The sequence below is a fragment of the Apteryx mantelli genome, chromosome 3, assembly GCF_036417845.1.
Source record: "Apteryx mantelli isolate bAptMan1 chromosome 3, bAptMan1.hap1, whole genome shotgun sequence".
Classification (NCBI taxonomy): Eukaryota; Metazoa; Chordata; class Aves; order Apterygiformes; family Apterygidae; genus Apteryx; species Apteryx mantelli.
Window position 1 is genome coordinate 51,154,507 of NC_089980.1, and position 26,377 is coordinate 51,180,883.

General features: G+C 39.0%; 1 protein-coding gene across 8 annotated transcripts in view; it reads left to right on the forward strand.

The window, feature by feature from the left end:
* Nucleotides 1-26,377, forward strand: part of RGS7 (regulator of G protein signaling 7) — a 291,703-nt gene that overhangs the window by 80,493 nt on the left and 184,833 nt on the right. The window lies entirely within an intron of this gene.

The window sequence follows — 26,377 nt, forward strand, 5'->3', positions numbered from 1 at the left end:
CCTTATTAACTCATAATTGTTAGCAGAAGCTAACAATTATAACAAAATAGTACAGCTAAGCGTCAAGGTTTTTTTTAAAAAGCTAGTTGAGTTTTGTATATGAAGAATAGAATTCTTCTGCCCTTATTTCTAAGAATTTTTTAATATCCTTGGGTTCTTCCCATAACTTTGAAACAAAAAGGAAACTAAATCTCAAATGAAGTTCGTTTTATAGGTGAAACTGTTCAGGGAATCAAAGCTGCTTCTGGGCAGTTTGTTTTGTCAGACTGTAAAGCCAGGTGTAAGAAATGGATGACAGGCTTTTTTAAGGGTTTCAAGGTAAGTGAGTCTCTTGTTTGATTTTGGAGAAGTGAAATCTAAAACGCTACTGAGAGAAACTCAGTTGTACTCCAAACCACTACATGTAATGGGCAGCCTGCCTAATGATGCTGTACTTGCTTTATTTCTCTCTTCTCAGTGTTGTATTGGATGGTGTGGTGTCACTTTGCAAAAAGGCATTGTGTGCTTTGGGAAACTTCCTGGTGACTGGAAAAATAAAGTTATCAAGTGTTTTGTATTTCAGTATCGTCTTCTTGCTATGAAGGATCAGAAAGAGAGATTATTGTTTCTGAGATTCTGAATACTTGTAGCCCAAACTGCCCATTCTCTCCCAATAATACCACATATGTCCTAGAAGAAAATTTGAAGGCGATGGAGGAGAAAAAAGAAATACATTATTAACTCACTTGCATTTTGTATGACCTGAAAAGAACAGCCGTTCACCTTCAGCACCTGAACAGCAATCTTACTCTTTTGGCATGTGACAGCTAACCTCATTGCAAGGTCTGCCTGACAGTTTGATATGTTCCTCACTATCTTGTGATATAATCTGCATATTGATATGAGATGACTATATCAGTGCATGAATTTGCCTCGTTTTCATTAGCTGCTTTATACAGGTAAGATAGCAACGTCTTTTGAAGTCTGTTCCTTTGCTTACGCTATCTGTTTTGATTTCCTGTAGAAAATGAAGCAACACTGCTATAAACACGTGAGAGAGAAAGCATTTGAGTTAATGTCCATTCCCTCTAGAACCATGAGACCACTTGAGCTGACCAGTGTGATTACTCTGTCCTTTTATTTTTTTCAGAACTTTTCCCTTTATAATTCCTTTGTGTGTCTAAATTGATCTGTTCTGGAATTATTCCACTAGTGTGTCATGATCACTTTTTCTGGGAAGGTCAGCTATGTCACTCATAGCTCGTGCTATTGCTATTAAGAACTTTTGAAAAGGTCGTCAGAGGATCCTGTAATATGTATTACTTCTTTTGAAATCTTCTGCTTGTTAGGTGAAACAGTACAATGCAGAGATGGCTAGATTTTTTCAGCAATTGCTGTGGCTATGTGAAATTGGACTGTTGTTGAGACGTTACAGAGCAGCTCTTTGTAGACAGAAAAGTTCCCTGAAGAACAAGATGGACAATACTTGCAAGGACTTACCTCGGCTAGTCAAATCAATTCTACTTCAGACACTTCAATTTCCAGCTCTGATTTGAAGTTCAAGGTGCTAGTTCTTAAAATATTGTTGAGACTGGAAGTATGAGATGGCGCTGTCATAAGCTTGCTGATTTCTTGCTGAATTCTTGACAGATTTCCAAAGGGTAGTTTTGCTACTGATGTCAAAGAGGTCAAGATTTTGTAGCTGAATAGGGAGCTACTTAAGCTTCTAGGACCTAAGAGTTAGACTGTTTTGTCTCCTCAGGGCAAAATCCCTGAGAAATATGGATATTAAAAATAATGTGTCTAGAGCTGGAACCTTAATCTGCAGGGTGAGTCTCACCCTTTAGATGACCTGAGAGTTTATGTCAAGAACAGGTAGTTGTCATTTCTTCAGTAAAAATGGAGAAATTCCAGGAGCACTTAGCACTGCTGCCACTTACCTCACACCAGAAGCCTGAACTCTTTTTCTTTTTGAATGACTAGATGGAGCCAAATTCTGTCTTTAGGTAACTTGTTCAGGTCGTATTCATTGTTCTCATACTTTGGAGGAGAACTTTGGCCTTTGAGCTTGCCCACACTCAAAAAATGTACCACTTTGATTTTGTTGGTTGCTAGCTTTCTGGAAAAAAAAAGAGAGGAGATTCCTTTGGTGGAATACGGAAATATTAAGCATTTCTTTTAAGGAAACTTTATCTGTCATCACTTTGAAAGAGAATAAAAACTGTGACTAACTCTAAGTGTTATAATATATATGTGTTATAATAATTAAATAATTATTAAATTATCAATGACAAAGTTCTTTTTTCAAAATATTTTTAGAGCTGTTTTGTTGATGAGTGCTGTTGCTGGACAGGAAGATTCTGTAAGTGCTTGATTTTGTGTTGTCTTCTTATTTTCTGGTATTTTGTTTTCATTACTCCACCATAAAATATCTTTGGGCAATTGCAACTGTGAACTGTCTTGGCAAATTTTACTGTCAGTTTTTCTCATTCTTGATTCTAACTGGAGATGAGCAGCTCTGTGCATTTGTGTATATGTGTGTGCGTGTGTGTGCGTGTGTGTGTGTGCATTGCAACTGCAATTATAAAATGTTCAGGCAAGGTTAGTAACAGGCATTCCCAGAGCTGAAACACTTCTCTTTGTAGTATGTAAATAGAACATAAGAATTAGTTTTGTGAGAACAGAGTCCAGAGAACAGATATACATATTTCTATTGTTTTATTAGTAGGGTAAAGTCTTACTTTTGTTCTTCAGCATGACTTCCAAGCATGCTCTCCCCATGATGTTAGATGAAAAATTTATATTTCTTATTATAATAAAACAGTTGACTTACAAATTTTTCATCAGATTTGAATATTAGAAACTTATGCATGTAAAACTTATGTAGGCTTTGACAGTTTTTTATTTATAAAACCAATCTTTCATTCAGCAGTGGGAATATTTGTTTTTCTTAACTGTAAAGCTTTATCTTCTCTCTGCTTCTGCTAAGTAATAGCTGTGTCCTCCCCTTGTTCCCCTCTGCAGCTGTTAAATTATTTACATACAGCTTCTCCACCTAGGATGCCTCTCTCAGCTCTGTCTCTCTGCAAGGTGAAAGTTTCAAGCAGCTGTTATGGCTGTTAATGGATTAGATGGAAAATAATGCTCTGGGAAGCTTTGATTTGTATTCTTTATTCATCCTTTTTGGGTTTGGGGTTTTGGGTTTTTTTTCTATAATAGATTTCTCTCTCCTTCAAATATATCATATTTGAAAAAAATGAAAAAGGCAAAACCACTGTTGTTGAGAGGGGCGTTCAGTGGAGAGCAGATGTTCTTTGTCTTCACTTCTACACTTCTGCCAGGTATCGATCTTTCTTCATAGAAGTCTCTCTTAGCTGTCTAAAAATGCTTCCTCTACTTAAAACCAGTTTGTATTATTTTAAATTGTGCTGAGGTAATTGGGATATAAAAGGTGATTCTGCTGTCATATAGGATAGGCAGTAAGAAAACAGTGTTACTTTCAATGTGTTCTGTCAGGTTAATGCATTTTTTGGAAGGAAACAGAACTTGTTAATGAGGAAGGGATCAAACAAGGCTACCGAAAGCACTTTAGTTAGAGCTCTGTCTTCACTATGAAAATAGCATTTCTTATTTTAGGAAAGTTTGGAAGTAACTTATAGATGATATTTAAAATGTACAGTTAGCACATGTTCTTCTCCATGAACACATGCTCATCCTAATGGACTGCAGAATTGATTGTAACTATTTTTAGTACTGTGGCTACCTTTTGGGGGAGAATGGAAAGGAGATGGCTCTTTTGGTTTCTTTCTTCCAAATATGAATGAATCTCTGATCTAGTGAAATGTTAGCAGAGACAGAACAGGATCTTCTCCAGCTACTAAATCTTTTACTGCAAGTTTAAGGTGAACATGACTGGCTTTCTGAGTTTCTGCCTTGAAATGAGATAGAGGGAGGGTGATATAAACGACCACCAAACCAGTAGTGTATGCACAGTGTGGACACCTAAAAGAATAATGTTGCGAATGTTTGAAATTTGTCTTTAAAAAAAAATGAAATGTAGTTGGGGTTTTCTAAAAATTTTGGATCATATACATTGTTACTGATTTCTTTTGTTACCATTTCCTCCTTCCACTATTCATACTCCAGACTGCTTAACATGGTACATAAAACCTAGACTTGGGTTTTTTTGTTTGCTGCAAATTTTCTGCTGCTCAGCAAGAGCAGTTCAAAGCGTTTAGCTTACAGACTTTCTGGACCCAGTCTGCATCTAAGCAGGTCAGTAGTTTCTGATAACTGAATGGTTTACTTTGAAGCCTATGTGAAAAGGGGGGTCTCTAGAAATCTTATTCCTGGATATGAGTGGTGAGTACAACTGCCAAAACTATAGGGTTTCTCAACCAAAAGGAATTCTGTTTTTGTTTATTTTTAGCTGGCTTTGGTCTTAATTATGCCAATACTATTTTTTAATTACTGCTAATCAGAAATTCTACTTTTCTCTTTCCTAGAAACACTGAAATGTATTGTTTCTAAAATTCAATATTCTCCCAGCATGCTACAGCTGCTCAGTGACATTATCATGATAGCAGCCAAGGGTTCCTGGGGTTTTGAGTCACAGTTCTGCTATAGGGTGCCAAAATCCTAACTAGAATTCCTGGCATGCCTAATCAAAATCTGAGGTTCCTTAGACTTCTAGACTGCCAGCTCTGTGGCACAAATTCTGGCATAACTTTCTGTCCAGCAGCTGGCAATCCTAGGGACCTGGTGTCCTCCATTAGACATACCTGACACACTTCACCACAACCCACACAGTGTAGTTCTGAATATCGCATGGCATGAACGCTCTGTCTGGCATATCTGCTCTACATCTACAGACTTTTAGATTTCACCTGGAATCTTTTGTATTTCATGAGAATTTTGTAGAGCCTGGGATGTTTTGAGGGAAGTCTTTTGGTAGGAGGACTCTGTCCTTTCTCTTCTTCTGCAGGAGACAGTAGGTTTTAGAAAGTACTCTTCTAAATCAAATATGTCTTTCAGGATGCCAGATACCTTTTGAATGACCTAGTTAAAGCATAAAACAGTATTTCTGGAATTGTACAAGAACTTTTTCACAGAAATATCCTAACAAATTGGAACTGAGGCATGGATTTTCAGAAACAAAATAGGAATTAAGTGCTCCTGAAAATCAATTTCAGCTTTATGCCCAACTGCTTTTTGTCGTTTGAAAACCTCCCCCTAGAAACAGAATGTTATTTGATTATTATGAGCAAACTCATATACCTGAAGGAACTCAGAAATCTGAATAATAAGGGTTTAGCAGAAATAAATGGTCAATTTTAGGAAAAAATGTTAATAGTTTCAATTTTTGATTCTTTTATTTTAGTATTAGTCTGTTACTACATATTTAATATGGTTCTGATGTGCTACAAAACAGCTACAGTTTTCATGGTGTACAACCAAGTTTACCAGGAGCCCTCAATATATGTGTTTACTGATAGTAAATGTTTTAGCATAATGAATATGTACCTTGAAACAACAGCATTGTGTATTATGGCAGTTCTAGTAGCTAGGAAGTAGGAAACTGGCTTTCATAGTCAAGAATCGATGAAACATGGTAATTTAGGCAGCTGAGACATTTGGACTTAATTCTTTAGTCAAGCTTATTTTATTACGGAGCTGAACGACTTGGTTCTGGCATCTGTCCTAGAAATTTTTCTGTCCATGCACAGTAGCAGTCAAAATGTATGTGCATGTCTGTGTGTATTTGTGGGTCGAGAAAGGCCAACAAACAAAGTCTTTGAAGCTATGTCTGCAATTTCTTTTTTGCTACTGTTATATACATGGCCAAAATAATATCAGAACTATCTGAGAATCTTAAACACAAAAATGGGTTACTATTAAGTAACATTTATTGTTTATTTCCCCGGGCTCACTTGTTGGAGTCAGGAGGACTATGTTTTATATGCACTACTAAACATTAGTAGAAAAGTATCTAGGAACTCTGGTTCCCAGATGTTTGCCATAAGCAACATACAAAAATTTTTGGATTCTGCATATTTCTAATTCAATAACAGAAGTGTGAGCTTGTGCAATTCTGTAATTTAGTGGACCTTATTACTATTGTTTTTTAAAATTGATTTTAAAAAGACCAAGATATCCCTAAATGTCTGCTTTTACCCAGTGTTTCAGTGGGGTTTCTGGTATCGCAAAGCAGGGAGGTAATTTATGCTGATGATATCAGAAGCCAGACAATAACAATACCATACAGCAGGCAAATTTCTTTCATAAAGGTTATTGAATTGCTAATTTGAAATGTTTAATTCTATCTGATTGTTATACTACATAGAAATATGGAACAGGAGGAGTCTTCCAGTATGTCTGGAGAGCACCTAGTGCCTTGATAATCTATGAGATAGTGTTGACCCAAGAGTGCTACAGCATCTCATGGAGGAAACAGCTGAATTACTATTGGTGATGTGTAACTTTTCAGGTAAAATTGTCTTGGCAGCTAGGGTTGGAGGATGGCAAATCTGATACCAGTTTTTAGAAAGGGCTTGATATGAAATCTGAAGAACTATGGGACTGTACTGCTCTATCTGTACTGCATAGCATAGTAGAAACTACTTTAGATTACACTTTGTAGGCAAATGAATGGATGTGATACCCTTATCAGCATGGCTTTTGTGAAGGGAAATCTTGCCTAACAGTCCTTTTGGAGTTCTCTGAAGGAGTCGGCACACATTGTTGATCAAGGTGACCTAAATGAGATAGTGTACTTGGACATCCCAAAGTCTACAGGCAGAATCTCTCACCAGAGGCTTTTATTAAAACTAGGCAGCCAAGACCTAAAGGAGAACACCTTTTCTTTGATAAATAAATACCTGAAAGACAGAAGACTGAGGATACTAGTGAATTGCTGGATTTTGTAATGGAGGGAGGGAAGTCATCAGGGAGTTCTACAGGCTTTTGGTCTGGGATCTGAACTATTTGGCCTATTTCTAAGTGACCTGGAAAGGGGATGGTGTAATGATATAGAATATTCACTGATAACACCCAGTTATTAATGGAAACAGCTACAGCCGACTATGAAGAATGCTAGAAGTACCTTAAGACACTGTCTGAATGGGCAACAAAATGGCGGTTGAAATTCAACGTAGATAAATGTTGAATAGTTTTCTTCCCTTTCTTTACTTCAGATATTAAATGATGGTCTCTGAACTGGTACTTTTCACACAATAATGAGTTCTTGGGGTCATGACAGTTATTGTCATGAAAGCATCAGCTTTATGTTAAATAGCAATGAAAAAAAGGAAATGAAATGTTAAGCATCATTAGGAGGGGAATGGAGAGCAAAAGAGAACAGCAGTGTGCTGTTGCAGAAATCTGTGGTTTGTCAGCATTTTGTATAACATGCATGTTTGTGCCCTTTAATCTCAGAAAGGATGAGGAGGAACTGGAGAAGATTCAAAAGGAGTAATGATACAACGGAACAACTTTCATACTAGAAGCAACTAAATAAAATGTCCCTTTTTAGTCTGAAGACAGTTGGCCTCTGGGTTATTTGACAGATTGACAAAACAGAGAAATTTGCAATGACATTGAGTGGATGTGATATGGATGGCTGTTTGCTCTATCTTCCAGTACAAGAAATAGGGACTGTTAAATGAAACTAAGAGGAGCCAGATTCAGAACAATCACACTATGGGTAGTAAATCTGTGGGACTCCGTGCCAAGGCATGTTGTGGATGCCAGTGTGGGCTCCAGGGGAGACGACCCAGATCATGGAAGAAAAATCCACTGACAAGAAACCACCTCTGGTTCAGGAAGTTTCTGAGTTGAGAAGATTGAGCTGTTAGGGGGAAAGCCGCTAATGTTTTTGTCCCATTCTTCCTTCTCAATACTCAATTACTGCTTATCCCTATTGGAAAAAGGGAACTGGACTAGGTGGACCTTTGTTCTGACCCAGTGTGGACATGCATCAGAGCGCAGCTAACAGAGGCAGCAAACAGATGCAGCAGTTTGCGCAGCAGTTTGCGCAGCAGTTTGCGCAGAAGGGCGCGCGAAGGAACCTTTGTTTCTGTTCCCTGTGGTGTAGGTTTCCTCAGGTATGGTTGGGACACGCCGTACAGCACGTTCCCCAGTAGCTGTTGGAGTTGCTGTGTCAGAGGCTGGGACCCAGACTGACCCTCTGACAGTAGATGCGGCTCTACAGGTCTGAGGCTGCAGGGAGTGCTTGGGGCCTCTCCAGGAGGCCTGGGCTGGCAGCCAGTTCTCCTGCAGGAGGTGTGCTGCTGTTGACGAGTTGTGTCGTCAGGTAAGGGAGTTACGGGAGGAGGTCAGTAGGCTGCGCAGCATCCGAGAAGCAGAGCAAGAGATAGACAGGGTATTCTCGGAGACTGTGCAGCTTTGGGAGTCCCAACCCCCTGCAGCAGTGGAGTTGCCAGAGGGCTCTGTGCCGTGTGAAACGGTACATCATAACATCGTAGAAGAAGGCTGGAAACTGGTCACTACATGTGGGAGGAGAAAGGCTCCTACTCCTCCCGAAGACTTGCAGCTGAAGAACAGGTTTAGTGCCCTCTGGGATGAGGAGGAGATGGGCATGGCTGCAAGGGAAGTACCTGGGACAACAGACCCTGTGCCCTGCCAGAATGCCTGGAAAAAGCGGCAGGTGATTGTTGTGGGGACTCCCTGCTGCAGGGGACGGAGGCATCTATCTGCCGACCTGACCTCATGTCTAGAGAGGTTTGTGGCCTGCCGGGGGCTCGTGTGAGAGATGTCATGCAAAGACTGCCTAGGCTCGTCCATTCTTCGGACTATTACCCACTGCTGCTCTTCCATGTGGGCGCCAATGACACCAAGGGCAAACTGGAGACCATCAAGCAAGATTTCAGAGCTCTGGGGATGGTGGTCAAGGGTCTGGGAGCCCAGGTCATCTTGTCCTCAATCCTGCCAGTGAGGGGGATGGATGAGAGGAGGAGGAGATGGACTTTCCAGGTTAACGACTGGCTGCGCCGCTGGTGTTGGCAACAGGGTTTTGGTTTCTACGACCATGGGACCCTGTTTGAAGATCGACAACTGATGGCAAGAGATGGGATCCACCTCACGAGGCGGGGCACACGGGTCTTTGCCAACAGGTTGGCCAACCTGGTAAGGAGGGCTTTAAACTAGGAAAGATGGGGGAAGGGGAGAGTTATAGTGCCAGGGTAGTTGGCAAAAGACTGCTCAAGTCAGGATGCCTCCAACAGGTGAATGCAGCCAGGGAAGTGCACATGGGATGTGGCTATGGAGGACCCTCTTTTACCCCTCCTGGGAAACCTGCTTGCTCGATCACCTCTCTGAAATGCCTGTACACCAATGCACGCAGCATGGGGAACAAACAGGAAGAACTAGAGATATGTGTGTGGTCGCAGGGCCATGATCTCATTGCCATTACAGAGACATGGTGGGATAGCTCGCATGACTGGAGTGCTGTCATGGATGGCTACATGCTTTTTAGGAAAGACAGGCCAGGAAAGCGAGGTGGTGGAGTTGCTCTTTATGTGAGAGAGCAACTGGAATGTATTGAGCTGTGCCTAGGGGTGGATGAAGAGTGAGTCGAGAGCTTATGAGTAAGGATTCAAGGGCAGGCTAGCATGGGTGACACTGTTGTGGGTGTTTACTACAGGCCACCTGATCAGGAAGAGGAAGTCGATGAGGCCTTCTACAGACAGCTGGAAGTAGCCTCACGATCCCAGGCCCTGGTTCTCATGGGGGACTTCAACCACCCCGATATCTGCTGGAAAGACAACACAGCTAGGCACAAACAGTCCTGGAGATTCCTGCAGAGCATTGGTGACAACTTCTTGACACAGGTGGTGGAGGAGCCAAGAAGGAGAGTTGTGCTGCTGGACCTCGTACTAACAATCAAAGAAGGACTGGTGGAAGATGCCAAGATCGGGGGCAGCCTTGGCTGCAGTGACCATGAGATGGTGGAGTTCAGGATCCTGCGAGGAGGCAGCAGGGCACCAAGTAGGATCGCAACCCTGGACTTCAGGAGAGCAAACTTTGTCCTCTTCAGGGACCTACTTGGAGGAATCCCATGGGTTAGGGCCCTAGAAGGAAGGGGTGTTCAAGAGGGCTGGTTAATATTCAAACATCACTTCCTCCAGGCTCAAGAGCGGTGCATCCCTAGGAGTGGGAAGTCAAGCAAAGGAGGCAGGAGACCTGCATGGATGAGCAAGGAGCTCCTGGCAAAACTCAACCAGAGGAAAGGAAGTATACAGAAAGTGGAAAGGGGGACAGGCCACTTGGGAGGAATATAGGAACGTTGTCAGAGTATGCAGGGATGTGACGAGGAAGGCTAAGGCCCGTTTGGAATTAAATCTGGCGAGAGATGTCAAGGACAGCAAGAAGGGCTTCTTCAAATACATCAGTAGCAAGAGGAAGACTAGGGAAAATGTGGGCCCTTTGCTGAATGGTGTGGGTGCCCTGGTGACGAAGGATGCAGAGAAGGCAGAGTTACTGAATGCCTTCTTTGCTTCAGTCTTTACTGCTCAGGCCAGCCCTCAGGAACCCCAGACCCTGGAGGCAAGAGAGAAAGTCTGGAGAAAGGAAGACTTTCCCTTGGTCGAGGAGGATTGGGTTAGAGATCATTTAAGCAAACTTGACACCCACAAATCCATGGGCCCTGATGGGATGCACCCACGAGTGCTGAGGGAGCTGGCGGACATTATTGCTAAGCCACTCTCCATCATCTTTGAAAGGTCCTGGAGAACAGGAGAGGTGCCTGAGGACTGGAAGAAAGCCAATGTCACCCCAGTCTTCAAAAAGGGCAAGAAGGAGGACCCAGGGAGCTACAGGCCAGTCAGCCTCACCTGCATCCCTGGAAAGGTGATGGAGCAGCTCATCCTGGAGGCCATCTCCAAGCATGTGGAGGAAAAGAAGGTGATCAGGAGTAGTCAGCATGGCTTCACCAAGGGCAAATCATGCTTAACCAATCTGATAGCCTTCTATGATGGAATGACTGGCTGGGTAGATGAGGGGAGAGCAGTGGATGTTGTCTACCTAGACTTCAGCAAGGCTTTTGACACTGTCTCCCATAACATCCTCAGAGACAAGCTCAGGAAGTGTGGGCTGGATGAGTGGACAGTGAGGTGGATTGAGAACTGGCTGAATGGCAGAGCTCAGAGAGTTGTGATCAGTGGTGCAGAGTCTAGTTGGAGGCCTGTAGCTAGCGGTGTCCCCCAGGGGTCAGTCCTGGGTCCAGTCTTGTTCAACTTCTTCATCAATGACCTGAATGAAGGCACAGAGTGCACCCTCAGCAAGTTTGCTGACGATACAAAACTGGGAGGAGTGGCTGATATGCCAGAGGGCTGTGCTGCCATTCGGAGAGACCTGGACAGGCTGGAGAGGTGGGCGGAGAGGAACCGCATGAAGTTCAACAAAGGCAAGTGCAGGGTCCTGCACCTAGGGAGGACTAACCCCATGCAGCAGTACAGGTTGGGGGTTGACCTGCTGGAAAGCAGCTCTGCGGAGAAGGACCTGGGAGTGCTGGTGGACACCAAGTTAAGCATGAGGCAGCAATGTGCCCTTGTGGCCGAGAAGGCCAATGGTATGCTGGGGTGCAACAGGAAGAGTGTTGCCAGCAGGTGGAGGGAGGTGATTCTCCCCCTCTACTCAACCCTTGTGAGGCCACATCTGGAGTACTGCGTCCAGTTTGGGCTCCTCAGTACAAGAGGGATGTGACACTACTGGAGCAAGTGCAGCGAAGGACTACAAAGATGATTAGGGGACTGGAGCATCTCTCCTATGAGGAAAGGCTGAGAGAGCTGGGCCTGTTTAGCTTGGAGAAGAGAAGGCTGAGAGGAGATCTTATCAACGTGTACAAGTATCTGAAGGGCGGGTGTCGAGAGGATGGGACCAGACTCTTTTCAGTGGTGCCGAGAGACAGGACACGAGGCAACGGGCACAAACTGAAGCACAGACAATTCCATCTGAACATGAGGAAATACTTTTTCACTGTGAGGGTAACAGAGCACTGGAAGAGGTTGCCCAGAGAGGTTGTGGAGTCTCCTTCTCTGGAGATATTCAAAACACGCCCGGATGCAATCCTGTGCAACGTGCTCTAGGTGACCCTGCTTGAGCAGGGGGGTTGGACTAGATGATCTCCAGAGGTCCCTTCCAACCTCAGCGATTCTGTGAATCTGTGATTTTTATGTTGTTAAGGATACTATTGGAATATAAGTAGTTAATTTTGATGTTATACAATGTGCTCTGGTATTTTTTTTAGTTTGACTTGTAAGGGATTTTCAATCTAGACGGTGTTTAAAAACAAAATGAGTGTTCACATTTTGACTTCAAAGAAAAATTCTTTGTCTTATATGAATCTGGATTTTATATTATAAGTCTGAAAAAATCTAATTGTTTGGAAAGGTGGTAGTGGTATAACTCTGACTTCTGTATTATATCACAAGATCACCTGCCTATGCAGCTGTCCTGTTTAGATTTTGTCACTGTTACTGCAAAGAGAACTTTAATTGAAGTTAGTTGAAGGTGTTCCTTATGTGTTCAATAAGATGAAACTGCAAAATTTTGCCAGTGTTTACTCCCTGGCAGATGAGAATTTGAATTACAACTTTTTATGTCTAATTTGATAGAAATTCAAATATGAATTCACTTATTGTTAAAATACTTTCTAAGCAGTTTTTGAAAAGGCACCAGAGTCAGAGCTTAATGAAATCAGTTGGACAGGTTCCCATGGATTGCTATAGACCTGGAATCAGGCATCCCAGAGCAAAAAAAAGGACTTGCTGTTAAAAAGATGGTGAATAGAATTATATTGGAACAGGGCTGGAGCTTTATATTATCTACCTTCTTCCATACATACTCCATATACTGTTTGTGAAACATGATATTAGGTGACAGAACATGTAATTTTTAGTTAGGCTAGGGTGTCCTTTGGGTTCAGAGCAGCAAAAAAGTAAGCAGTGAGCAGTTTTGCTAAACGCCTGTTGAATGCCCTCTCCCCTAAAAACAATTCTTTCTGCCTGCATCATGTTTCATAAAGAAAAAGAGAAACCTTTCTAAAAACTTTCAGCATTGTATAGTTCACTATTATTGTATCTAGTCACCAGATGAGATACTGTGGGTAAGAGAATGTGATAGTAAAAAGTGTTAATAAGGAGTAAAATACAAAAGGTTTTTTGTAGTTCTTTATGGAAGAGAGCATACGGCATCCTTAAATGCAGAAAAGAGATATATTGAATGGCATTTGATTGCTTTAAACCAGTGTTTGTTGCAGTAAGTGTTTTTTCAAATCTCACCATTACATCTCCATTTTTCTATTATTTGCAATTTAAACTTGCAAAGTATTTCAATTGCTAATGGAAGAGGGTATTTTTGATAAGTATAAGCAAATGCCTGCTCTTCCTTTTGGCAACTTTAACTTGGAGAAAAAATGGATGATTTTCTAATTAATGTTTCTGTCTGCTGAGGCTCCTTACCTTAAATGAGCCCAGTTTGTCACAGTCACGTTGCAAGCTTTTTGTCCCAAGGAGTAATTGGCACACCAGATAGACTGTGACATTCAGGAAATATGGAACAGAATTTGAGAAAGGAGGAGGTAGCCAGTATTCTAGACTCTTCTATGCATTTGATATAAGGCATCTTGATTTGTGTTTCCTACTTTTTACAGTTCTGATTTTTTTATATTACAAGAAATTTTGCAGCTTTTTTTTGTTCCTTCTTTTCCCTAAAGTAAGCATCTGAATTAAAACCAAAACTTCTGTTTTGGAAATCATTCCAGGTTTTCTGAGCTGGTGAAGCAATGATGGAGAATCTGTTGTGGCTTCAGTATCCTCTTATTCTCCTTGAAGATTATAGTTCGTTTTGAGTGTTGATTTTTTTTTTTTTTTTTGCTCTTTCTTTAGTTTGCTAAGACGTTTTATCATTAACTGATATATAGAAATATGTCAGTTTAAGAAGTGCCCATTGTTTTACACGGTGTTCAGAATAAGTTCTTGAGGAAACTTCACTGCAAGAGTTTGATTCCACAAACGGGCATGTGTTTCCATGTAGTTTTGAGACTAGGATTTGAAACTGACTTTATTCTTAGGAGTATATCCTTATTCTTAGGACTTACTGTGCTCAGTACTAGCAATACCAGATTGTCGGAGTGGGAGACGGACCCGGAGTAACGATGAGTCTCAATGTGAGTATGATCGTTCTCCCTTTATTAGAGCTTACACAGAGTATATATAGGCAGGCGATAGAGCATGTGCTAGCAATAGCTGTATGATTGGTTTACAGTCTCTGTTCACGCGCCTAAAGCGAATACATGCTTGGTGCAAAGTTGCTGTTCACATGGAGGGGCTTGTCGGCCCCCTCCTTGACTTGCTTACCACTACTTACCTTCCCCTTCTGTAATGGTCTAGGAATGTTCAAGGACAGTTCACATGGCCGTGGGATCCTCCCTCCATCGTGAAGACAGGATTGCTCACTTCTAAGAGATCATGCCCCTTTTCACTTAACCATTCTTCCACACCAGATGAATTTCCAGAATTCACCAGTATGTCTTTCATGGCCTTAATTCTTGCAAAGAATTCCTTCTAAATATTCTTGTGAGCTGGAGAGGCTCATTCTGGAACAGAGACTCTTGTTACAAGATTCTGTTATCTTCAGTCTGGGTGAAAATGCACAAAAGCATGCATATTGGTTGGGACTCAGTCCAGATAATAGAAGGATTGTTATATATATTGGCAGAGGAAGGTCTGACTGGAATCTGGTCATCCCACTGACTGAATTTCTCTTATGAAATCAGTCTCTATATACCATCTTCCTTTCTGTTATGTGAAGCAACTTCACTAGTGAGCACTAAACACCATTGATGAAGTTGATGATGATCACAAATGAATCGACAGAGTTTAAAATTAATCGCTCTGGGTGGATCACAGTGGATAAATTCTTAGGCATGGTAACTGAAAAAAGACAACTCCCACCCCCCAAAAAAAACCTTTCCAAAAATAGCTTTCCAGCATTCTTTACCGGTATTTCATATTAAGGGAAGTTGTGAAGTTTTTTCTTTCTGAGTAACATGCACATTAACAAACTGCTTTTTTATGTCCTTAGTCCACCTTTTACAACAATCACTAGTAAGAGACACCTTACATTCACTTTGTCTTTTCTTCTGCAGTTCTCCACGAGGAACTCTGTGTAATGTATTAAAACATTAGCAGAGACTATAGTTCTCCTCTATAAAGCAATTGTTTTGGGGCCACAGGATTATTTGTAATTGATTCTATATAATGGAGCTCAGGGAAACATCATTCTAAATGAATCTTCATTAGAAGAACTGATTTTCATGTGGCTGTTAAATAAAGCATTGATGAATGCTTATATATTCTTGGTAGTACTGCGGTAATCAGTAAAATAAACCTGGTTATTAGAAGAGCAATTGCAGTGACAAGGCAGATGTATGAAGCAAGAATGTGAAATAGGAGTTGTGAGGAAAATAGGAGATGTTTATATTTTCGTAGAGAACACGAGCCTGTGTTTTCCCTGTCCTGTCACATCTTCGTTTTTCCTCCAAGCCTGTCAGCTGATAAAGCGACATTCGGCTAGAAAGACGTGCCTTCTAAACTGAGCAACTGTTAAAAGACAATATTTTGCATAAATACATTGCAGAAAAAAGTGATCTGAGACTAAGATTTTTTAATCTGTACATTATGTGTTACTTTTACAAACTGCAATACTAACTAGTTTGTTTTACAGTTTGTAGAATGGTTATCTTGAAACCATGTTTTCCAGACATTGCTATAAACAATGTGTAAAATCTATTAGATTCTGCAGATTTCTAATTACATATTTGAAGTGTCAATTAGGGTGTTTTTGCAAATCAGTGGACCTTAATTTTTTAATCAGTTCAAGCCAACACTCTGTTCTTGGTAAGCATCTTTTTTACCTGGTGTTCAGCTGAGTTTTTGATATTGGAAAGCAATCGTGTCATTTCTGAAGTCAGGCAATTACCACAACAAGAAAGCAGGTGAATTTGATTCATTAAGTTTATTAAATTCTTACTTTGAAATAGTTAGTTGTATTTAATTGTAAGACTGCATAGAAATGCAGAACAGGAACAGTCTGTGCTAGTTTCCATATGAAAATCCTATGTGGGGACAACAACAGAAATATATCCTACTGGTTCTATGGGTAAGATATCCTTTTTTAGAATGACTTAATTCATACCTGATCAATTTTTCCTTACACATCCTGGCTCTAGTCAATCTGGAGACCTAAACCTGTTATTTACTGTAACTATGAACAAACAGTAAATCTAGTCTCTAAAAGATATTCTGACTTACACTTAGACAACTGCTATATCAAATACTTCAGTGACACAAAAAAAGAAAGTAGCCTTCATCTTGCAAAGTTCAGTTGCTGTAAGATTTGTGGTGTTGGCAGGCTTTTCAGGGAAGTGCTAGGCCTACCAACAGCACATCTCTGAAGACTGAGCTAATCCATCCATTTGCAAAAGTCATAGGTAAGTTTTTGAAGATCTTCAGGTATATGATTGTTGAAAGAGAAGTGACTGAAGATACTGATGGTTGCTTGTGTTGTGATAATACCTGGAAAACTCAGTGAGAATCTGCACCATTGTGCTGGGCGTGACAGGAGAACATGCTGGTTTTTCCTTTGGGAATCCTCTGAAGTCCCCAGTAGCAACTGTAAGCAGGACAAACATTTGTCAGCTTTCCTATATGCTGCTATGCTGCTATGCTCTTATGTTTTATGGTAATACATCACTTACCAAGGAAATATGAGCCCAGAATACTTTGATTTGGTTTTAAAAGTGATACTGAGATCAAACTTAATTCTTCTTACAGTTAATTTCAGTAAATGGAGTTTGGAAAAGAATGAGATTGGTACTCTTTGTCCTTTTTTTTTTTTTTTAGTGGTTGCGAGAAGCATTGGCAAGCTATAAATTATAAGTTGTTTGTCTGAGGCATGGATCTTTAATCACTTATGCTGTCTCAGAATTTAGACCTGCTTTTTTCAGAATAGTCCTAGTGAATGCAGTGAAACAAATCTTCATTTGCAGTATGACTGCAAGTTGCTGCAGTGATCGGCATAAAACTAACTAGTAAAAGTGTATTCATGCTTCCTGTTTTCATTTTCATAGTCTCTTGGCATGTTTTGTTAATCACTCCTTTTTTACACAGATGCTAGTGCATTCAGTATTTATAGTAATTAACAATATGATTTTGTGTATAAGTCTTTAAATTTACCTCATCAATGTCAAATAAAATTGGACGCCTATTAAGCTTTTAATATTTTATCTGTAAAACCTGCAATTGACTTGCTTTAGTAAATATATGGTGGGTTTTACTGTGTTTCTGAAAATTTAGCAGTTTGATCCTCATTTAGAGTCAGTTGTGAATAGTCATCCTGAAATGACAAATTAAAATAATCTAAATCATGAATACACCTGCTTCAGCTGGAACTGTATTTTTTTCTTTTTGGTTTATAAAATATTTGCATAACATTTAAAACAGGTGAACTGTTGACAAGAAGGGCAAAATTTGGCACTTATTGACATGGCAGTTTTTCAGTTGTTATTAATAAATCAAATTCTTGTTAATGTGTGCAAAATTAATTGTGGAACTGATATTTAACTAGCTATTATCTTTTGGTGCTTTGAAAACTAGCATCATTGTCACAAATTGTACTAACATACCTAGTGAGGCTGTGGCATTTAATAGGAATAACTCGTTTCTTAATCTACATCTAAGATTTCTTGAACAAAACAGATAGTTTTGTGCCTGCAGCTATCTCACAGTAGATAGGAGTAAATTTGAGAAGCTTCCTTAAGTTTGTATCTTCTCGAAGTAGTGTTTTTAAATCTTATGTGGGATCCTTGCATACCTCAAATGCTCATGTGCTTCAGCATCTGAAATCTTGATGATTAAACAAAGCTTGTTGGTCACTGATTCTGTCTTCATATCCTATGCTATATTTAAATATCTACAAGTTGTGCATATAGCTTTGTTTCTTAACTAGTTTGGGGTTTTGGACCCCTAAAGACAGCTTTTAATACAGCTTTTTTGGTGATAGAGAATGCTAGTGGGATTTTTACAAGTTGGTGGACATAGATTTTTAATTTTCTTGACTATATGAGGAAAACTGATTTCCAGGATTTTGCTATCCTCTGTCATATTTTACTTTTTGCATTCCTCCTTCAACCAATTTTCAGCCTGTTCTTGTAGTACCATAATGAAAAATTCTGAGATGCATTTTGTGAAATAATGTTGGTGACTTTCTGGTTGATCTGGATGACAGATATGTATGCATTAGTGGTAAATGAATATATTGCATACGTAATGTTTGAATTCTCCACAAATTCAACTTTTGTTGGTGTTGTTGCCATTCCTATTTTTATTTATAGGGAAATATGAAGGGAGGTTTATTCAACATCTTAAGTTCTCTCAGAGAATATTAAATTCAAAGTGTGACCATTAAAACAAAATCTACTTTATCCTTTTCTGTTCTTCGGACTTTGAATTGTATGCATTTTAAAACATAGTGGAACTTAGCAAAATCCATCACAGTCAATGGAAACACCCACTGACAACTTCAGTGGCTTTTCAGTCGGGCCCCTTGTGTAATGTTTGTATTGCATGTGAATCCGGGTATGAGGAACAGAAGTTGTATATCTGGCCTATGGCTGCAGTGCATTTTGCTGTATTATGTTAGTGTCTGTAGAAAGCCTGGAGTGAGAGAAGCTGAGCAGGCGCGCTCTTTGAGGCTTCGTTTAGCAGCGTGTTTAAACAGGAGTCTAGCCTAGTTGAAGGCAGTGGGGCTATTGATAAGATTAAGACTGATCATGTGTGTGTTCAAATTTGTTAAAAAAAACATTTAGGAATATGTTTACACGCTTCACTGGATTAATACCAAAAGCTTTGCTTTATGGAAAAAATATTCTGTTTCATATGTTCTTTACTAACTACTAAAATTAGAAGGGCTTGGATTATAGTTTTTATTTTAGCTTTATGTTTAGTTACAATTTTTAATTAATTGAAAGAAGGAGTAATATATTAGTTTATTTGTACTCATGTTCTTGGTGTGACATGTTTGAGACTGATCCCTTCCCTCTGTCTCACCCCCTTCCCCTTTAACCCACACAGTTCCCTTACAGTAGGGAAGAAAAGTCTTTTATTAATTCCTTCGTTAACTGCTAAGGTTAACAGGGCTGTCTTGGGTGAACTGAAGTTCTTTCCCCTCAGACATCTCCAATTTCCTTGGGAAGTTACGAAACTATTAAAGACTTGTACTGTTCCAGAACATACCAGGATACAGATTAAAAAGACCCTCCTGTATACGATTTTGTGGGAAATTTACTTCCTATTACTTACATGCTCCAGAAAAAATGGTATAGTTATGTCTGGTAATTTAAATATTCTCTTAGAGATTACCTTGAATGTTTCTTTATGGTTAAATCCATGGCTCATCTACATCATGAATATCCTCTGCAGTTTTGTCCTCTTGTCTCAGAAAGGATATATTTGGAACTGGGAGAGGTTCAGAGAAAGATGGCAAGTATGCTTAAAAGTATGCAAGGAATTACTTGCTATCAGCCCATTGTTAAATTCTACCAAAGCAGATTTCCACTTCGCCTTTGTGATGATGTGAATTTGTGCTCATGAATTACAAAATAGCGAGCTTGTTGGTTCTAGCATGTACAGATCAAATGCCAGCATTTTGTTTCCGTTGTTCAGACTGTGGTGTCCAAGGATGTGATATTAGAAGCGGTACTCTTTCCCCTGTAATGAATCTTGACTTTGTCTAGGCCCCAGATAAGAAATACTAGCTTGTTCATTTCTTTGGACTGTTTAATGTGGAAACAAACTTAATTATAAAAATAAGGTAAAGTCTAACTTCTAGAATGCTGGTATTGAAATTAATCCACTGTACCCATCTTCCCAGAATGCAACTCTTCCTTACTCTAAATAAGAAAACAAATTTGGAATAAGCTGGCTTCTACTTCAGTATCTTCTCTTGGAGACTCACTTTCCTTTCACATGCTGACCAGAATCCTGAAAAACTTAGCGTGTCTTGTATTTAATCTGTGATCTGAGGGCACTAGGACTTTCTCTCCCTTCTCTGAAAAAAAATCCTATAAATGTTTACAGATTGAATTCAGAATTTTTTTATTCATTGTTTTGCTCAAAGATCTTACCAAGTTAACAACTATTAAGAGTAGAGAAGTACTTACACATTTTCTTTATTAATGTAAAACTGTAGTATATCATAAGTGCATATTTTATTTTAAGACTCCGTAGGTGGCAGCAGAATGGAAAGTATAACTTTTATGTGAAAAAGAGCAACTGAAATTACAACTTTATAGACAGGATTTAGAAATTGAAACCCTGTGTATTTTCATGCAGGAAATACAAAGATTCAGTGGCATTGACATGGTTCATGAGGCATTATATGTAGCAGGAAAATCATATTCTTAGAACTAACAAAAGACTGAAAATGCCTTGGGCTATGTTTATACTGGGGAAAATACTGCCTGTAAAAATCACAGTATGTTTGATCATATGTTAAAATTGTTCTCTACTTTGTTCATTACATCAAAAATACAGTGGATTCATCAAGGCTGCATCTGCTCTCTAATCAAACTGTTACTGGAATGCAAAGCTGAACTCAGGCATGGCCTTTAGGTGAGCTTTGGGGGTTGCTAAGCAAGCCTTGAACATAAACCAAGCATATGCCCATGAGCAACATAGACAGGATGAGTGTATCGAGTTTGGCCTTGTCCGCTACCACATGTTTCATCTGGCCTATGCCAGCTATAGCCAACTCCCTAACTTGTCCTTTCAAGGTACAGCATGTTAGTATATAATCTGTGTTTACGCAGATGCTTCAGTCTGCTTTATGACTCCAAGGAGAGCTTTAATGTGTTTTGAGTCGATATGTAAGCACTTCAGCTTGGATAAAGTAGGCATTCTTAGACCTGGACCAGAGTCCTTACACTCCTCATCATGCTGCATGCATATAAAAAGTAATTAATAATTGATCCTAAGCAAGAATGTCTCTTAAATATGTGTTTGCATGAAAGTCTAGAAGTCGAAGTTTTGTAAACAAGCATGCTGATTCTTCAAACTAAGTTTATAAAGTAACCGAACCCCTAACTTTGTTTCGTTAGGTCTTTTCAGTCTTACATTTCTAGCTTTCCATGTATTTAATAACTGACCCCTCTAAATAGCAGAATCTGTTAAAGGAAAAGTCATTGACTTTCCAAACTCTATTTCCATAACTACGTCTGCAAAGTTACTAATGAGCAGGAGATGGTTCATTCTCATTTCAATTAAATGTAAATGAACTTAGGGTGACCAGGAAACCCAAGAATTTTGTGTTCTCCTGGACATCTTGAACTGCCCACTAGTCATCTATCTCTATATCACCAGTGGTCTCCGAGGCCCAAAGCATGTAACATGGAGTAGAAAGGAAAATATACTTTAGGTAATTAGGTGAACAAGGTCTAAACCAGTTGTTCAATGTGATTGGAGAGGATGATGGAGTATGAGAGCTGTGGAAATGTTTTCCCCCTTTCTTAGTGGAAGCAGTATTGCTTTCCTGGGCTTGGTATGACTCTGCCTGGGTTAATTGTAGCAAAATTGTTGTCAGTGCTGAAAGGCTGCTTATTGCATAGGTGTGCCTCATGGGCTGGAGGCTGGTTTTGGGACTGTGGCTTTGGAGTTAGTAGAAACGGGAGGCAGGTGGCAAGAATTTCACGTTGGGTCTCTGAGCATGCAGCTTGCAATGCTGAAGTTCCTACCTACGGTTTATTAAGGATTAACTAAGATCTGGAAATAATACTTTCTATGTTGGGAGAGAGGGTATATGGCAGGGAGATGAATGTTGAATACTCAAAATATCTAGCAAGTTCCAGGCTGAAGTTCATTTTCAAACTGGTGTTTGTATAATGAACCAGTAAATTCTTTATGGTAATTCATGAATAGAAAAGAGGATTAAATTAGATAGCATGTTAGGCTTTAAGAATTACCTCAGGCTTCCTGATTGTAATGAGGAAAGCAAAAATAAACTGTTAAAGGGAGTTTTAGAGAAAGTGTGAAAAACTCAGTAGAGTTTTTATTAATAGAGCCACCTATATTGTCTCAGCTGTAAAACTGCTTTGGAGGTAAATGTTACAAAGGAGTTGGCCATGGATAAATTGAGCTCACTTGTTCTTTATTACCTCCCATGTTGCATTTAAGTAATTTATCTAGTAACATAATCTTAGAAGATTGTGTTTGAAAGGAAATATAATTTGCACATGAATACTAAACTTTCCTAACAGATGTTTAGTGGAGGAAAAAAAGATGCTAGTTATGTGAGAGAATAATTTGTACAATACTAATTGGAAACGTGATTTTGCCAAGCAGACAAAAGGATGATCAGAAAATGTGTAGAAAGTTGGATCTGAGGGACAGCTGTGCTCACATGTTAGGAGAATCTTCACAGATGTGGATTTATGAAACCTAGCTTTATGGCAGCAAACCAAAGATGCTGTGACTCGTACACACTGAAATCTGCTCTACTTAGTCATCGCTTTAACAGGTTTTTTTGCCATGTGTGTTTGCAAAAACCTGGACCATTTTTGGTTACAGTGAGGTACTGCAACTTTTCCTGACAAACCATTCCCTATTTTGCCAAGGAAATGCTATAGGTAAATGGTAATATGGGGTACTTAAATTTTGAAAAAATCTGTAAAATTTAAGAAACATCTTTATGTTTAGTTACTTTTCATAATGCATTTCTAAGAATTTTTACTTTACAAGCACCAGTTTGCGAAACATCATATTAGTATGTACTCACACTTTCCATCTGAATATTCAGATGATCAAAGAACATATAATGGGTGAAAAAAAACCCCAAAATCTGATAAATTCTGTTATGGTTTATGTATTTGTTTATTCATGTTTGTAATTACCTTAAAACATACTTGAAAATGCTGTTTGAAGGTAAGAGTTCCATTTACAGGAGATGTACTAGACTGTCTAAGCATCCACCTAAATTTGAAGGTGTTTTACTCTCAAATTCTTCTCTCTGTTCATTCAGGTAGTCAATTTTGTAGGAGAGCTAGACATACTATTCCCATTGGGAATCTAAGATAGTACTACTTATAATTTTGGTAAGAAAGGAATTGAGCATGGAATGAGCACATCCCAGAAATTTCTATGAAGTGCAGTATTGAATCAGCTATTGATATCTACAGAGATTTTGTGACAATTTTATAAAAAATTTTTAGTTGCTTTTGTAGTTCTTGACTTTTCACAGGATGACTTTTTCATGCTTTAACTATAATGTTTCTGTTTAAACTTGTTTATAATATATGTGTATATTGTGTGTATATAAGTGTATGTGTACAATTCCTGTTGCATTCAGGCTTTCAGTTCTTATAAAGATTACATTAAGGTTTTACCTCTCAGAATAAGAGCTATTATTCAGGTGAATACTCTCAGTGATGTCAGTGGTTAAGATACTCCGAAAGAGAAGTAAGCTAAAGATGTAAATCTTTATTTTATAATATTTATCTTTTGGTCTCATAAAATAACTGTTTTAGTAGAACCTAAAAAGTGTAGTCTGTATTTTAATGATGAGGAAACAGAAATAAATTAGAGGAAAGGTGTCTTGTTTATTGAGACAGATGATTAAGGTTAGGATGAATTTTTAGTAAATGCTTCTAATGAAATGTATGTTTAGTTGAGCTCATGTTCTGACTTAAGGATATGTGTACAAAATATGAGATGACAATACCATCTGAGCCATTCAAAAACAAAGTCTGGGTTTCAAATAGTTGTTGAAATAATTTTAAATTTGATTTTTTCCAAGTCTGAAGTTCTTCCTGTTTGCTTCCTTTAAAAGCAATTTGGGAACAGTCTGAATTGTAGTCTAAGCCAATGGTGGACTTCTCTGAAAAATGGAATTTAAAGTTTTTTTCTCTCTCTCTACGTTTTATATTTTCCATTGCAGCTTGTAGCAGGTTCACAAAGGCACATACGTTTTTTGACTGCGTAAGAGAATTCCTTCACCAGTACTAGGAAAAAATGAATGACTTCAACGTCTCAGCCATCACTTCTTAACTTACAAGCTTAGATATGTAAATGGAATGGGTACCTTTTCAGTTCCCTTGAGCAATTTAATTTGAGCGTATAGATTTAATATCTTTAATGCCTGGGACGCTCAGGCCATGACCCATTCTGGAGCTGACGGCATGCTGGCAGCAGTTGTCCCGGGGAGAGTTCACCTTTCTGTCCCCGTTCACATGGCTTCCCCGCAGCCCAGTGCTGCGCAGCCATCTGCTGCGGTTGGTGCTGCTCCGCCGGCAGCAGCAAGCTGCTTGCCAGCCCCCTTTCTCCAGGCAGCTGTCACTCTGCTGCCTTTACTGCCTGTTCTTTCCTGAATATGACTTCTGACTTTGTGCTAATTGCTTTCTTTTCATGGGTAGAGGTAGATCTGAGCTGTGTTGTGGCAGAGGGTTGATGCAGTGCTTTATTAATAAGCCTCATTTGGAAAAAAAAGAAAAAGAAAAAGAAACATGTATCTAGGTATTGCTACATACACACGTTTGTTAAAGGCTTGAACCTGACATCCTCAATGTAGCTAAACTTCAGGATTTCTTTCTGCATCTTGTTCCCAAATCTTGGTATGTATCCCATTAAATGGTCCAAATATCTTAAAACTCTAATGTAGTTAGGATTTGGATTTGATTGTAGTACCAGTAAATACTGCAAAAACAGCTCATATCTCATTTACATGTCCTTCTATTTTACCTAAAAGCTAAACACTGAATTGTTTCTATTTTTAAAAGTATTAATACATTCAGGGTTTAATACATTGCCATCCTGGCATTTTGAATAAAGAAAGCATACTTTAAAATAGTATTTATTATATTGGCTTCTCTTTGTAGAATTTTTTTTTTCTTCGCATTTTGAACTCAAATTTTTCTCACCTTTCTATTTTCCATACAGAAGGAACAATTCTGTTTAGTTTGTTCTCATCAGCCATAAGGGACTGAACTGATGTAATATCCTAGCAATATATGTATTTCTTAACACATTCTGTTCAAACCTTTTGGAGCCAGAGAAAAAAGTTATTAGAACTGACTTATACCACAGCGTGGTCTCCATATATTACTGTGTTATTGATGAGAGTATTTCCCTTAATATCTGCAGCTTCATGTGTGCTGACTGGCCAGCCCACTGCAGCTAGGGAATGAATAATGACTAAGCTACGCCTTTTTCTCAAATGAGTCTCACTCTTTAGCAAGCTCCTAAAGTTTGCAGGAATTTTATATTTATGAACTTTATCGCTATGTTGTTATAGAATGGGCTGAAATTGGCCCTGGATCTAGAAACTACTGGGGCCGGTTGAAAGGGCACAAGATTGTCAAATATACAATATAACTTAATAAACTTCATGTGTTTTGGAAACCAGCTGCAACATTTCTCCCTTGCAGATCAAATCTAATTGACAGTAGCAGTCTAAAGTAGTTCCTCCATTCTCTCCCTCAGACTGAAATAGCACTTCTGCTCTGTTCTTTGCCACCAGTAAAGTCTCTAAAGTTCAGAACCAGGACATATCTTGTACTCCAAACCTATCATTCACTTTAGAAACTAAACTAAGTCCTTCATAGTAATTTCTGTTATTTGGCTTCCATAATCCATCCTTCTACCAGTTCTAATCACTCTTTAATGTGATCTTCTTCCGGCCTCTCTGACTTTCTGTGGAGGCTCTGGAGGCCTCCATTCTTGATCCTCTTCTTTACTTCAGTGATATTGTCCCAGAAAAATTTTATTTGCAATATGACTTCCAGTACAGTTACTATGCCAAATTGATAATCTGTTTTTTTTGTTTCAAACTAAATCTTCTTTGAGACAGCACTAAATATAGATATTTGTAGCTGTTGATCAACGAGAAATTTATTTTCCAGGTCAATAGCTGGATTTAGACATAGAGATAGTATTGGAAGGTTTAGGCAAGTATAATAAAAATGTAAATGTGATTGAATTTCCTTAATAGTAACTATCCAATTTTGTGCTTTTTTTCTGCTATGTTATATTTGGGTAAAATTTCTGCTGTGTAAAAGTCTGGGGGAAGTGCCAACTGCCAGAAGCTTAGCTCTTCAGACTGACTTTCAAAATAGTGTTGTTTAATGCTCAAATTGTAACCTACTTTGCAAAATATAATAGTGGCAATGGTATGAAAAATTGAATATTTCTATAACAAAAAAGATTGATCCAATGATTAGAGTTCAAGATTATGGCCTGTTAGATGTAAAGTTCATTTTCCAGTTCTCTGATTTCCATGTCTTACAGGTGAGGACAATAATAAACTTGTGTAGTTTAGAGGATTTTTGAAGTAA